Below are 12030 nucleotides of genomic sequence, written 5' to 3' on the forward strand. Positions count from 1 at the left end.
TCAGACTCTGAGCCATCTGGTCTGTGTCCGAGACCACCACAGCGCCTCGCACCACGTTCTTTCCCCTCCATGCCTGATGTCTGCCTTAGGTTCTGCAGAAGCGGTCAGGACACCCATACATTCCTCTCTGCATCCTCTTCTGTATACCTGACCCTACATCAGCCCACATCCCCCACCATCGTGCACCATCAGTTATCTCCGTTTAGTCAGCCTGCAAACAGTAAATGCAGCCTGTAAAGCCCTCCCCTGACCACGCTACGCCTTGAGTTACAGTCCCCTGTCTTCACCATCACACTTTCTAAAAGGGTATTCTTGTGTGTAGCCTCCAGTCTCACCCCCACTCACTCCATCTCTCTGCTGGCTTAGGATCCCCCCACTCACCTAGATTTTTCTTTCAGTGCTCAGTGACAAGCTCCTTGATGCACTACCACTTCCTAATCCAGCTGCCCCACAACTTTTGCATTCTTAAACGTTGCCGACATTTCATTCCTTGAAATTCACTCTTCTCTGGCTTTCTGTGACAAACTGCTTTCCTGGCATCGAAGCCCCTTCCCAGCTCCACACACTGCTCCTTTATCTGCCCAATAAAAGAAGCAGTTACCCCAAATCCTTAACTGTCACTCTCTCTATGAAGAACACATCCCTTGGCAACAGCATGATTGCACCTCTCTTCTCCCACGCTCCCATTCCTACATTTTTACTGCCCAGCCAGAACCCACATCTGGGGTGTCCCACGGGCACCAAAACTCAGACTGCCAAAGCTGCACTCATCCTCCTACCTCCCGAACCTGGCTCCCCTCCAGAGTTCCCACAACTGTTGTGGCAGTTTATGAACCAGACTCAACATTGTGAAAGCATATATGCGTCCCTATGCCCACGGCAGCATTACTAAAATAGCTCAGATATGGAAGCAGCCCAAGTGTCCATCAACAGAAGAAGAAGTGGTACATACGTACGAGGGTATATTACTCCATACCATAAAAAAGTACGAGATCTTGATATTTATAACAGCATGGAAGTACCTAGACGGTATTATGCTAAGCGAAATAAGTCAGAGAAAGACAAGTGCTGTTATGATTTCACTCACATGTGTAATCTAAAAAAAACAAAACAAGTGAATAAGCAAGCAAACAAAAAGCAGAATCAAACCTATAAATACAGAGAACGAACTGATGGTTGTAAGAAGGAAGGGGGTAGAGGGATGGGTGAAATGGGTGATGGGGAGTGTAGTACAGGCTTCCAGTTATGGAATGAACGAGTCACGGGGACGAAAGGCACAGCATATTGAATACAGTCAGTGCTACTGTAATAGTGCTGTACGGTGACAGATGGCAGCTACGCTTGTGATGAGCCAATCACTACGTTGTACATCGGAAACTAACGTGATACTGTGTGTCAACTCTACTCAAGTAAAAGAAAGATTTTTTTATAAATAAGACTGAGGTAGAAATAAGTGTGCTAACATGTAAGGATTTCCAAAATAGACTACATAAAACAAATAAGAAGGTGATGACGGCAGCTAATATTTACTGAGCACATATTATGTGCCATACTCTGTCCTGAAATCCCAGGATACATGTTAACCTGTTTGAGGCTGACAGGAGAAAGCTGAGTCAGAGAGAGGTGAAGTCACTTGACCAAGGAGCAATAGCTGGGAGAACAGCGCCAGGATCCAAACCCAGTCTAGCTCCCCAGGCTACACTATCCTGTCGCCTAAATACAGAACAGACTGTGCAGAGTGACATTATTGGCTTGATTTTTCAAGGAATATTTTACACAGGTATATAAGAGATAAAAATCACATCTCTTCAAGTTACACTGAGCCAGAGATCAAGTCTCCCTCAGGTCTTTCCATTAAGAAACACAATATAAAGTACAAATGGGGCCCTAATTTGGTCGGTTCCTGAAACTGAGCCAACCACTGGCTCCTCTTTGCAATCATGATATAGATAAATTAATATGACCCTGACCAATCAACATTTTCCTGTGCTCATTCTTTTCTGGCAACTGGCAGATCTATCTCCACATTTTGTCAAAATCAGGGGTACTTTTTTTTTTAAGACAAAGAGAAACTGTGTGCACACCGGGGAGGGGGGCGGTGGAGAGCAGGAGCAGAGGGAGACTGAGAGAGAGAATCTTATGCAGGAGCCCAGCACAGAGCCCATGCGGGGCTCAATCTCAGAATCCTGAGATCATGACCTGAGCCGAAATCAAGAGTCAGACGCTTAACCAACTGAGCCACCCAGCCATCCCAGGGGTACTCTCTAATATATCTGCTTCTTGCCTCTTCCTGAAATTTGGGGAAACACAGCAAGTCCACCTCCATACTGTTACAAGCTTGGGCTGCTGTGTGGGTCCCGCTACATGGCCCCACAGCAGTCTAGCTTTCCTGTCCCATGGCCTGCAGTGTTCCCAGCCTGTCTTCTCATCACTGCTTGCTGCCACAATAAGGACAGACACGGGCCACATGTGCCCACCTTCTGCAAAACCTGCTTCTGCCACGGCTTCCACAGCTACTCATTTTGCTTCTCCAGCACCACTTCTTTCTCTTACCTCTTCCCTTTTCTGTCTCCAGTCACTGCTAAGAATTGGGGCAAAGGATCACACTTTTTATAAAGTAAGCCAAAAGAAAAGAAACGCTTTACAAAGAAAGGTCCTGAAGTTCAACTCAGGTCACTCCCTTGCTCGTCCTCCCCCTGGGGCTCCCCATCTCACCTTAGTTAGAGGAAAATCCCAAATCCTCAATGAGACCTACAAGCCCCACCTGGTCCTACCCTTTCCTCTCCCACCCACAACTCCTCCAACTCTACTGACTTCCATTAGATTCTCAAGCCTATTTATGACTCAGAGCCTTTGCACTTACTGTTCCCTCTGTTTGGAACACTACTCCCATAAATAATCACCAAGCTATTCCCTGCTTAACCCGATCTTGACTCTAACCCCTTTTCAGAGAGGCCTTCCCTGACCCTGCTGCCTAGACCAGCGTACACATACCCCATCAAGCTTCATTTTTCTATAATCATTACCTGAAATTATACATTTACTTGTTATTTATTGTCCATCTGCCCGAATGAATGAAAAGCTCATTAAACTGGAGGTTTATCTGGCACACAGCAAACCCTCAGTATCTACCTGTGGAATGACTTAAAAAAATGTATACTAACACAGATAGAATTCAAAGAGTGGCAAATCCATTTATTACAAGGAAAACCCTTACTCCCCTCAAATTAGATAAATCCTCAAATATAACTCCCACAGTCTTAAGTAGAACTTATAAAATGTCATGTAAAGTTTTCTCAATGCCCAAGGATTATCAACACAAAAGTCAATGCCCTTGTGATATACACATGGGCATGAGCAGAGATATGAGCAGTACTATTTTGTGTGGGAATGTATCAGAATGCCTTTCCAGAACTACTTTCTCAGGAATATATGAGCCAGAATGAGATTCCGTTTCTAGGAACGGGGCAAATGATATCCAGGCCGGCCAAGCAGAGTACCCCATCTCCCACGGGAATGGGCCCATGACCCAAGTAAAGCCAATCAGCATGGTCTCAGGACCTGGGGCCCTAGAGGAGCCACACTCTTCTCAAGGGTCACTAGCTTTCAGGGACCATCTCTCCTGCACCTGGAAGAGTCAGCCTGAGAACGAAGGAAAACCATAGAAAGGAAACAAATGGACATAGAACCAAGAGTGGAAGGAGTATTTTTCACCAAGAGGGAGGTCAAAAAAGAGAGTGGAGGTGAGAATGGGTGAGTGTCCTGGACTCCACTTACATCCCTATCAACAGTCATATGTACTTAAAGCCAAATGTTCCCCTACAGTAGTTGTGTGTATCATTAAATCTCCCCCTTTTAAGTTAGTTTGAGTTTCTGCCACTTGTAACCAAGAGTCCTCACTCATATAAATATGCTCAACATATACAGCTGACCCTTGAACAATGCAAGGATTGGGGCTGTCTACTCCCTCCATGCAACTTTTGACTCCCCCAAAACTTAACTCATAACAGCCTACTGTTGACCAGAAGCCTCACCAATAACATAAACAATTAACACATATTTTGTATGTATGTAATATGCACATGATATGCTGTATTCTTACAATAAAGTAAGCTAGAGAAAAGAAAAGGTTATTAAGAAAATCATAAGGAAGATAAAATACATTTACAGTCCTGTACTGTTATTATAAAAAAAAAAATCCACATAGAAGTAGACCCATGCATTTCAAACCTGTTGTTCAAGGGTCTATTGTACTATCACCCTGGTGGAGCAGAATGATTTTTAGGGGGAAAAAAAAAAAACCTCAGCTGGTTAAAAACACACAGAGCTGCTTGCCAGGGGCTGGAGGGAGGAGGGAATGAGAGACTGCTTAATGGGTACAGGGTTTTCTGTTGGAGTGATAAAACTGCTCTGGAACTAAACAGAGGTGTGGTGATTACACAGCACTGCAAATGTTCTAAATGCCACTGAATTGTTCACTTGAAAATTATTAATTTTATAGTATGTGAAATTTACCTCAATAAACAAAATTTTAAACGTGAAAACAATGCTGCAATGCATTTCTTAATCGCCTTTAAGTAAACCTATCATCATTTCCTACAAAAGGAAATTAAGTCAAATGATATGTACATTTTTTAAGACCATTGGCACATACCAACAAATTACTTTCCAGAGAGATCATACCAAATCAGAATCCTATCAAAGGTGTATTGGAAAGCAAATACGGATAACCGGGAGGAATCATTAAGGGAAGAAACATACACAACAGCAACTTTGCTAAAATCATCGGTAAATACTTTTTTATTTGTAAGTTTATATATCCTAGATAACTGAGTGACATTTAAAACATTGGTTCTTGTCATTTCTTCATTTGTGACATATATATGTATACTTTAAACATCTGTTCTAATTTCTCTTATTAATATGTAGGAGCTCTCTATGTACTGAGGTTATAACTACATCCTCTCCTATAAATTTCAAATTTTTTTCCAGTTCATTATTTACTTACTTCGGTTAAAATGATGTCTGTTTCTGTACATATTTATTTAAGGAGCAGGAACAGAGGAATGGAACCATTCTTTCCAAAACAAATAGCTGCAATCTGACACACACACACACACACACACACACACACACACACACACACACACGAGGTGATATTTTACTTCTACCCCGAAGTTCAGCAGAAGTTCTACTACATCAGCCGAACTAACCCAAACACATCCTTATCTTACCAGATATGAAGTCCATGGAAAATAGAGGTCTACACTGTTTGTTCCAGAAATATGACCAGACATAAATAAAACACGTTAATCCCTTTAAAAAGTTGTAACGAAGCAACATAGGTCATCTGTTCCCCTCTCTTCCATGCTGTCTTAAAAATACTAAAAAAGATCTCATTGAAAGAATTTTTACTACTTATAACCAGTCCTTTTGGGGGGACAGTGATTCACTTTTGGTTTCTGTATATTTAAAATTTTACAATAGTGTCTCTGCAATTTTGTTTCCATAAAAGAAGCCTCACCCAAGGCTATCCTTACCCACAGCCCTCTGGTCCGTCTGCCCCTCTCCCCGGACCTCTTTTTCCAACCTCTTCTCCATTTTGTCCACACAAATAGTCCTTTCTCACAGCTGTTCCCCTTGGGATCAGAGGGTGGGTCTGATAATGAGTGCACGTACACAAGGGAAAAGGTTAGGGGGCTCCTTCAAGAGGCCTTAATTCCCGGTCTCAAATCACTACTTTAATGACGGGAACATCTGGCTTGTGAAAACAATCTTTGGTGCAGGAAAGCTTTTAGAAATTTTTCAAAACATCAGGTGGCTGCTACTCCCCCACAGACTTACACCCGTCTATTTGGAAATCACATTTTGGGTTTGTTTGCTTTTTTAATAGTTATTTATTCTAGACTTGGATTGCAAGTTCTGGCATCCCCAACACTGTGTATAGCCCCTGGCACCTATTCTGTCTGGATAAAAAATAACTGCTAAATGAACAAGGGAACTCTGGAGCCAGCTGCCTGGGTTCAAGTCCTGACTCTGTCACTTACCAGCTGCATAACATTGAACAAGATTCTTATCCTCTCTGTGTCTCATCTGTAAAATGAGGATAATAATATTACCGATCCCATTTGGGAGGATTACATGAGTTAATTCATGTAAAAGTATTTCTGGCAGTGTTTGGCACCTGGAGAGTGCTGATTAAATGCTAATTACTACGATTACAAATAAGGAAGTATGTTACCAAAAGGAATCAAGATGAACAAGAAGCTCTTCATGTTCTCAGTGTATTTATCAACTAGTAGGTGATATCCTGCAGACACAAAGCCAAAGGCCATCAACGCCAAATGCAAAGTTCCAAATGCTGTGGGAATTCTGAGGAAATATCATTTCAGGGCGGAGGGATAGATCGAGTTTATGTGGAAGATGGAGTGTGCTCGTGCTGTCTCCTGGAAGGGTTTTAGATGGTAGGATGGGCAACACCTTCTGGGAAACGGACGGTGTGTCACTTTGGGCTCCCGGAGAAGTAGACACCAAGACAGGATTACACATGTAGGAGAATGATTGGGGGAACTGTCTGTGAAGGGAAAGGGGAGAGACCTGAGAAGGCCGGGAGAGGATTCAACCACAGTGCAGGTCTGACCCCCGGCGAAGGGGAGGGGGATAGAAGGAGAAGGTTGGGGAGGAAGAGTCTCAGACTCCAACTCAGTCCTGAGAAGGTCTTGACCACACCCATGCGGAGTCCTCAAGCCAAAGTCACCCTTCAGAGGCATGTGGCTCTTGCATGAGTGGACCACATTAGTACTCCTGCTTGCTCAGTAACTGCAAGTAACCTGAGAGAAGCCTAGCTTTGGCTAAGCTTTGCTGGTGAATCCAGAGGGCAGCAGCCGGAGCTATTAGTCAGTCACAATCCCCACAGCAGAGACCTGAGTGGCACATTCTCATGGCTCCCACGCTTGGGCACAGGCAATGTCACTAGTACCTATGTGTCCTTCAAACCATGGTTGAAGTTCAGTGAATATGTGCCATCACTTAAAATCAAACACAAGACAACATCAAAGGGCTCCTTATCTTTTAAGCTAAACAATGGTTGCAATAGCGAAATTACGTATTTACTGTTAAAAATTACAACTACTTTTAAAATATCTCTCAGATGTGGTTTCAGTTTCTAAAAAAATATAAAAGACATAAAAATGGTTATGAAAATCTCTTTTGTAAAAATCACAGTTAAAAACTTGAAATGGGCATTCAGAACTAAGTCAGAAACAAAGCCTAAGAATCTAAAAGGTAAGTCCTTTCTGAACTGGTAGCTTAAGGCAGCATATTGATCCAATGAGAATATTAGAAAACATTTTGCAAAAGCACATCTTACGTGAGGTTAAACTGCATTCAAGGCAAAAATGGAGAAGATCAAAATTACCCCTAACCACTAGAGCCACACCCAGTAGGACAGACGGTCACACAGTTGAGAGACACGAAAGAAAGAAGACCACTGAGAACACAGCACTTCCCTGGGCCCGCCTGCTGCACTCTGGGACACATGGTCACTGAGTGGAAGGCCAGACAATATGTGCACTACCTGAACTGTCCTCGTTTTATATATATACATTCCCCGGCTTCTGGCCCAGTACTGAATGCATAAGTTAAATGCATTTATGAGGGGATGCATGGCACAGGAGAGGGAACAAGACATCCTCAGTTCCTATCACCTCACCAGCAAGAAAACTGGCTCAGCAGTTGGTTGACTCTACCTCTTACCTTCGCAGAGAAAACACAAGCCATGGTGTGAGAACTCCCTCCACATCTAGGACCCCATTCTTAATTCCTCCAAGTGGCCTTAGCGGAAGCAGTGTCCCTCTTGTCAAGCCTGATCTCCTGTCCCACACTCTTGATCCCACTGAAGACCCCACCTTTCTCCATTTGTATTCCCTTTCTCTGCACTGTTTCTTCAATTTTGCTCTTTTATTAGTTCCTTCTTCTACGTATATCTACACGGAAATTTGCTCAGCTCTTAAAAAATATGAGAAGCATATCCACACATATGCACCCACCCACCCATCCTTGATCTGGGATTTCCCCCTCTCTTTCAGGCATATTAATCTGTATTCTTTCCATCCCATGACCTAGAAATAGGACTCAAGCAAACTAAAGCAAAAACAGGGAGTTACTGGCACCTGCGACCGAGACGCTCAGGGGTGGAGATGGCACAGACATGGGGAACCTCTCAGCTCACACAGTCCAGTGCGCTCGTCTCACCCTCCATCTCTCTGCCCCACTTCCCTCTGATTATGAATTCAATTTGTGGTGGGTTCCCTCTACTCTGGGGAAAGATGAACGCTGGCAGCCCGTGCTACACCCTCAGGGTTTGCAATCCAAAAGGAAGGAAGCTCTCACTTTCCCGGGACCCATGTTTCAAAATCAGGGAGTCTGACACTCTCGGGCCACTCACCAAGGGGACACGTCAGATTTGGCTCCTATTCTCTACCTACATCTTCCCGGTTCCCAACATCTACACACACCACAGGATAAAAGCCATTGTACACGTAACTCCGTGGTGGCCACACCATGACCTTCACATAAGTTCCTCTCTCTGCAGTCCCTTCATCCCCAACTTGTCCACTGGGAAAACCCCGTATTCGTCATTCCAAACCCACCTCGGACCTCATCTCCCTCAGGAAGAAGCACTGGCGGCTCTCCAAGAGGCCTCTCTGCTGTGCCTCCTCTGCACTGTGCGTGTGGCCACCTCTACGGTTTCACCCGCTCCACCGAGGCACTAACACCTTCATGGGAAATGTAGTTGCTTCTGTGTCTACCTCTCCTATTAAACCAGAGGTCCTGGGCTTCTGCCTTATTCATCTCTGAACACACAGCCCTCCTGAGCAAACAGACAGACAGACACACACGCACTCACTCATACACTCTTGAAAAAAATGTCTGTGGAACTGAAACTTTTTTAAAATCCAAAGACAGCATAGTTGTCTACCACATTTACAGATTACTAATTTTACAGTACAATAACATATTCCTCCTTTAAAGCATAATTTAAAAACTTAAATTGAATCAATTTGCTATTTTGATAGTCAATTTTTTAAATAAACAATTCTCTACAGTTTTATCTATGGAAAGATCAGTACTCTAAACAGCCAGTAAAAGTATTTATGCCCAACTGCAAGTAAAGCACTTACAAACAAAATAAAAATACAAATTACAAAAGTTTACGTCAAAATATTCTGGGCCGATCAATTAGCTGTTTTCCCAGAATAAAAGGAGCAAGTCAACCATTTTCAGTTGTCCCAAACAAACCATCTGAGCTCGACTGGACTTTTATCCTAGGTTCACCCTTCTCTCTTCAAAACTCCAGACATCCCCGAGCCCTCGAGGCAGGGATTGGTGTATGTGTGATACACATATCTGTGTCCAAAGTCCATCTTACATCTTAGAAGCTACAGATATAAAACGTCAGTAATTGATGAAAAATTAGCAAAGGGAGCCTTATGGCAAAATGACTTTGCTTCAAACAAGGCTGAATGAGAGAGACAAAATAAGACTGGCTGAGGAGCCTGAAATGACACCTCAGGCTCTGCTCTGGTTGTACAAGGTCCTTTGGCACTAACGTCCATGCAAATATTTTACCACCTGCTAGGCCCGCCAAGGGCACAGAGAGGCCAATGAACAGCAAAACACAAAAGGAGTCTTTTTATCTTCTGCCATGCTGAAATCGAATATAGCCTCAAGTCTCCCTAGAAGAATCTAGTAAGACAGACCAGGAAGAGAGCAGCACAAGTCAAAGCAACATTTTTGGGAGACATGCAAAAACTCTAGGGCTTTTGGTCACATATTAACATTCACTGTGGTGGGTAAATATATTTTCTGATATATAAATATACTTTTGAGTCAGATAACTAGCAGAGGCATAACATGGGCTTTATAATCAGGAATCCCAGCTCTGCCACTTACCGACTGGGTGCTCACAGCCAAGTAGTTACGCTCACTGGGCCTCAGTTTCTCATCTACAGGTTGAGGGTAGGAACACGACCTGCATCAGAGGGAAGATTTGATGGAACCATGATGACAATAAACAACCATACCACAGCTTTCTATCCTTTTATTAAGTTCCACACCCCATGTCCAACAACCTCCTAGACATGTCCACTTGGATCTTGCCCTTTTCTGAAACTCAACACCCCTAACACCAAATTCACCTTCCCCTATCATTAGCCAGGATCTCCTCCTAACTCCTCTGGCCCTCTCCCTGACACTCCCGTTCTCCAAAATGCCTACCGCCAATTATCAAATTACACGAATCTGTTTATTGCCACTCGGACTACAGTGGAAACGGTCGTCTCAATCCTTGCTGCTGGCAGGCTCATTGGGAGCAACACTTAGGAAAGAGCACAGTGAATCAAGTCAGGAACACGTTCAAACCCAGCCATTTGACTTCATTGGACTCTGTCCTAAGGAAATAACACAAAATATAGAAAAAGCTGCTTCCCAAGATGTTTTGAGTGGTATTCATATATTCATATTTTCTCTGATATATTCATATCAGAGAAAAAAGTACAAAAGAAAGAGAGAAAGGAAGGAAACAATTTAACAATCCAGGAAAGGGTAAGCTAACTTACGGTACACAATTTCGACAAATGTTTGTAGTTAATAAAAATGAGAGGGGAAAAAAATGAGAGGAACATGCTAATAATAAAATAAGTTTAAATGGCAACATTTAAAATTGTAAGTGAACTTGTCCCTACCTAATGCAACAGATGCTTTAAAGGAAATATACCAAAATGTTCCATTTTACTCTGTCAATATATAGAGAGTATTTGTGAAAAACTGTTCTCTCTTCTGTGTCTCCAAATATTTGGCCCAAGCCCAATGTCACTTGATTTGCCTGGACTATGGCCTCTTATCCCAGATCTCTTCTGCTTCAGACTGATCACTCCTTGCCTGGCTTCTACAAACCTCTTTCATTATTTCACTTAGGCAACCACTAGCTCCTGCTGCATTGGTCCTTTGAAATCGCACCCCCCCTCCATTCATGCAGCATCTTAGTTCAGACCTTTGTCATTCGTCTCTTCCCTTGCTGCCAGCAGTGTCACCTGTCCCGTCACCCCCCAATCCAATTTCCTGGCCTTGCTAACAGGCAGGCAGCTCTCAAATCTTATCATTTGACCTACTAAGAGTTCTTCAAGCGGGCCCTCTCACCTGCAAGGTAAGATACAAGCTTCCAACTCAGACAAACGAGACCTTTTCTGATCTGGCCCCCAAACTGCCTCAGCTTCTGCCCGTCCGGCCACCACTCCTCTCCCCCCACCAAGATCCCCCAGTCCAACTCATTCTCCTGTCCCTACCCCTGGCCTACATAGCACTCTAGTCACGCATCTGACACTGTGAACACCCTCGGGGCAAGAATTCTCGCACCGCATCTCATGACCAACATCACCTTGTGACTCCCTCACTGGACTGGAGGAGGAGCAGCCTGGTGTTCCTCACCTTTCTACATTGTTGCCACGTGTATTTCCACTACCAGCTCCCATCTCCCCTTGCCTGAACTGTCTTCCTGCTGCCCCTCCCAAATTCTAACTTTGCTCTGTCCAGTGTGCAGCCACTAGCCACATATAGATACTGAGCTCTTAAAAAGCAGCTAGTTTGAAATGAGACGTGCTATAAGTGTACAAAGCACACTGGATTTCAAAGACTTGGCATGAAAAACAGACCGTAAGATATATTAATATCCTGTATTGATTACCTGTTAATATGATTACAGATTAGATCTGCAGGATTAAATAAAATGTATTATTAAAATTAATTTCACCGGTTTCTTTTTACTTTTTTAAATAAAAGTCACACATGTGGCTCAGTAGTCTAGCCATCCTTCAGGGACCAGCACGAGTAAAACTCCTTCAAGACGCCCTTCTGTTTGTGCCATTCTTAATGATCTTTTTTGACCCCTTGAAACCCTATAATGGAGTCCAACATATAAGCCACTATCTAATTACATACCATACTATATGCTTACTCTTACATCAATTCTTC

The 12030-nt window shown here is 43.3% G+C and overlaps 1 protein-coding gene and 1 long non-coding RNA gene across 2 annotated transcripts in view; both read right to left on the reverse strand.

Annotated features, from left to right (window-relative positions):
• The window catches only part of LOC148108112 (ral GTPase-activating protein subunit alpha-2-like), a 126043-nt gene that overhangs the window by 38723 nt on the left and 75290 nt on the right, over nt 1–12030 (reverse strand). The window lies entirely within an intron of this gene.
• LOC123800949 (uncharacterized) overlaps nt 1–12030 on the reverse strand; it is a 30537-nt gene that overhangs the window by 15084 nt on the left and 3423 nt on the right. The window contains exon 2 of the long non-coding RNA XR_015721031.1: nt 9955–10033. This is a non-coding gene — a long non-coding RNA (uncharacterized LOC123800949). The remainder of the gene's footprint in view (nt 1–9954; nt 10034–12030) is intronic.

Source organism: Ursus americanus, chromosome 22 (genome assembly GCF_024610735.1).
Source record: "Ursus americanus isolate L20-20 chromosome 22, mUrsAme1.1.p, whole genome shotgun sequence".
Classification (NCBI taxonomy): domain Eukaryota; kingdom Metazoa; phylum Chordata; class Mammalia; order Carnivora; family Ursidae; genus Ursus; species Ursus americanus.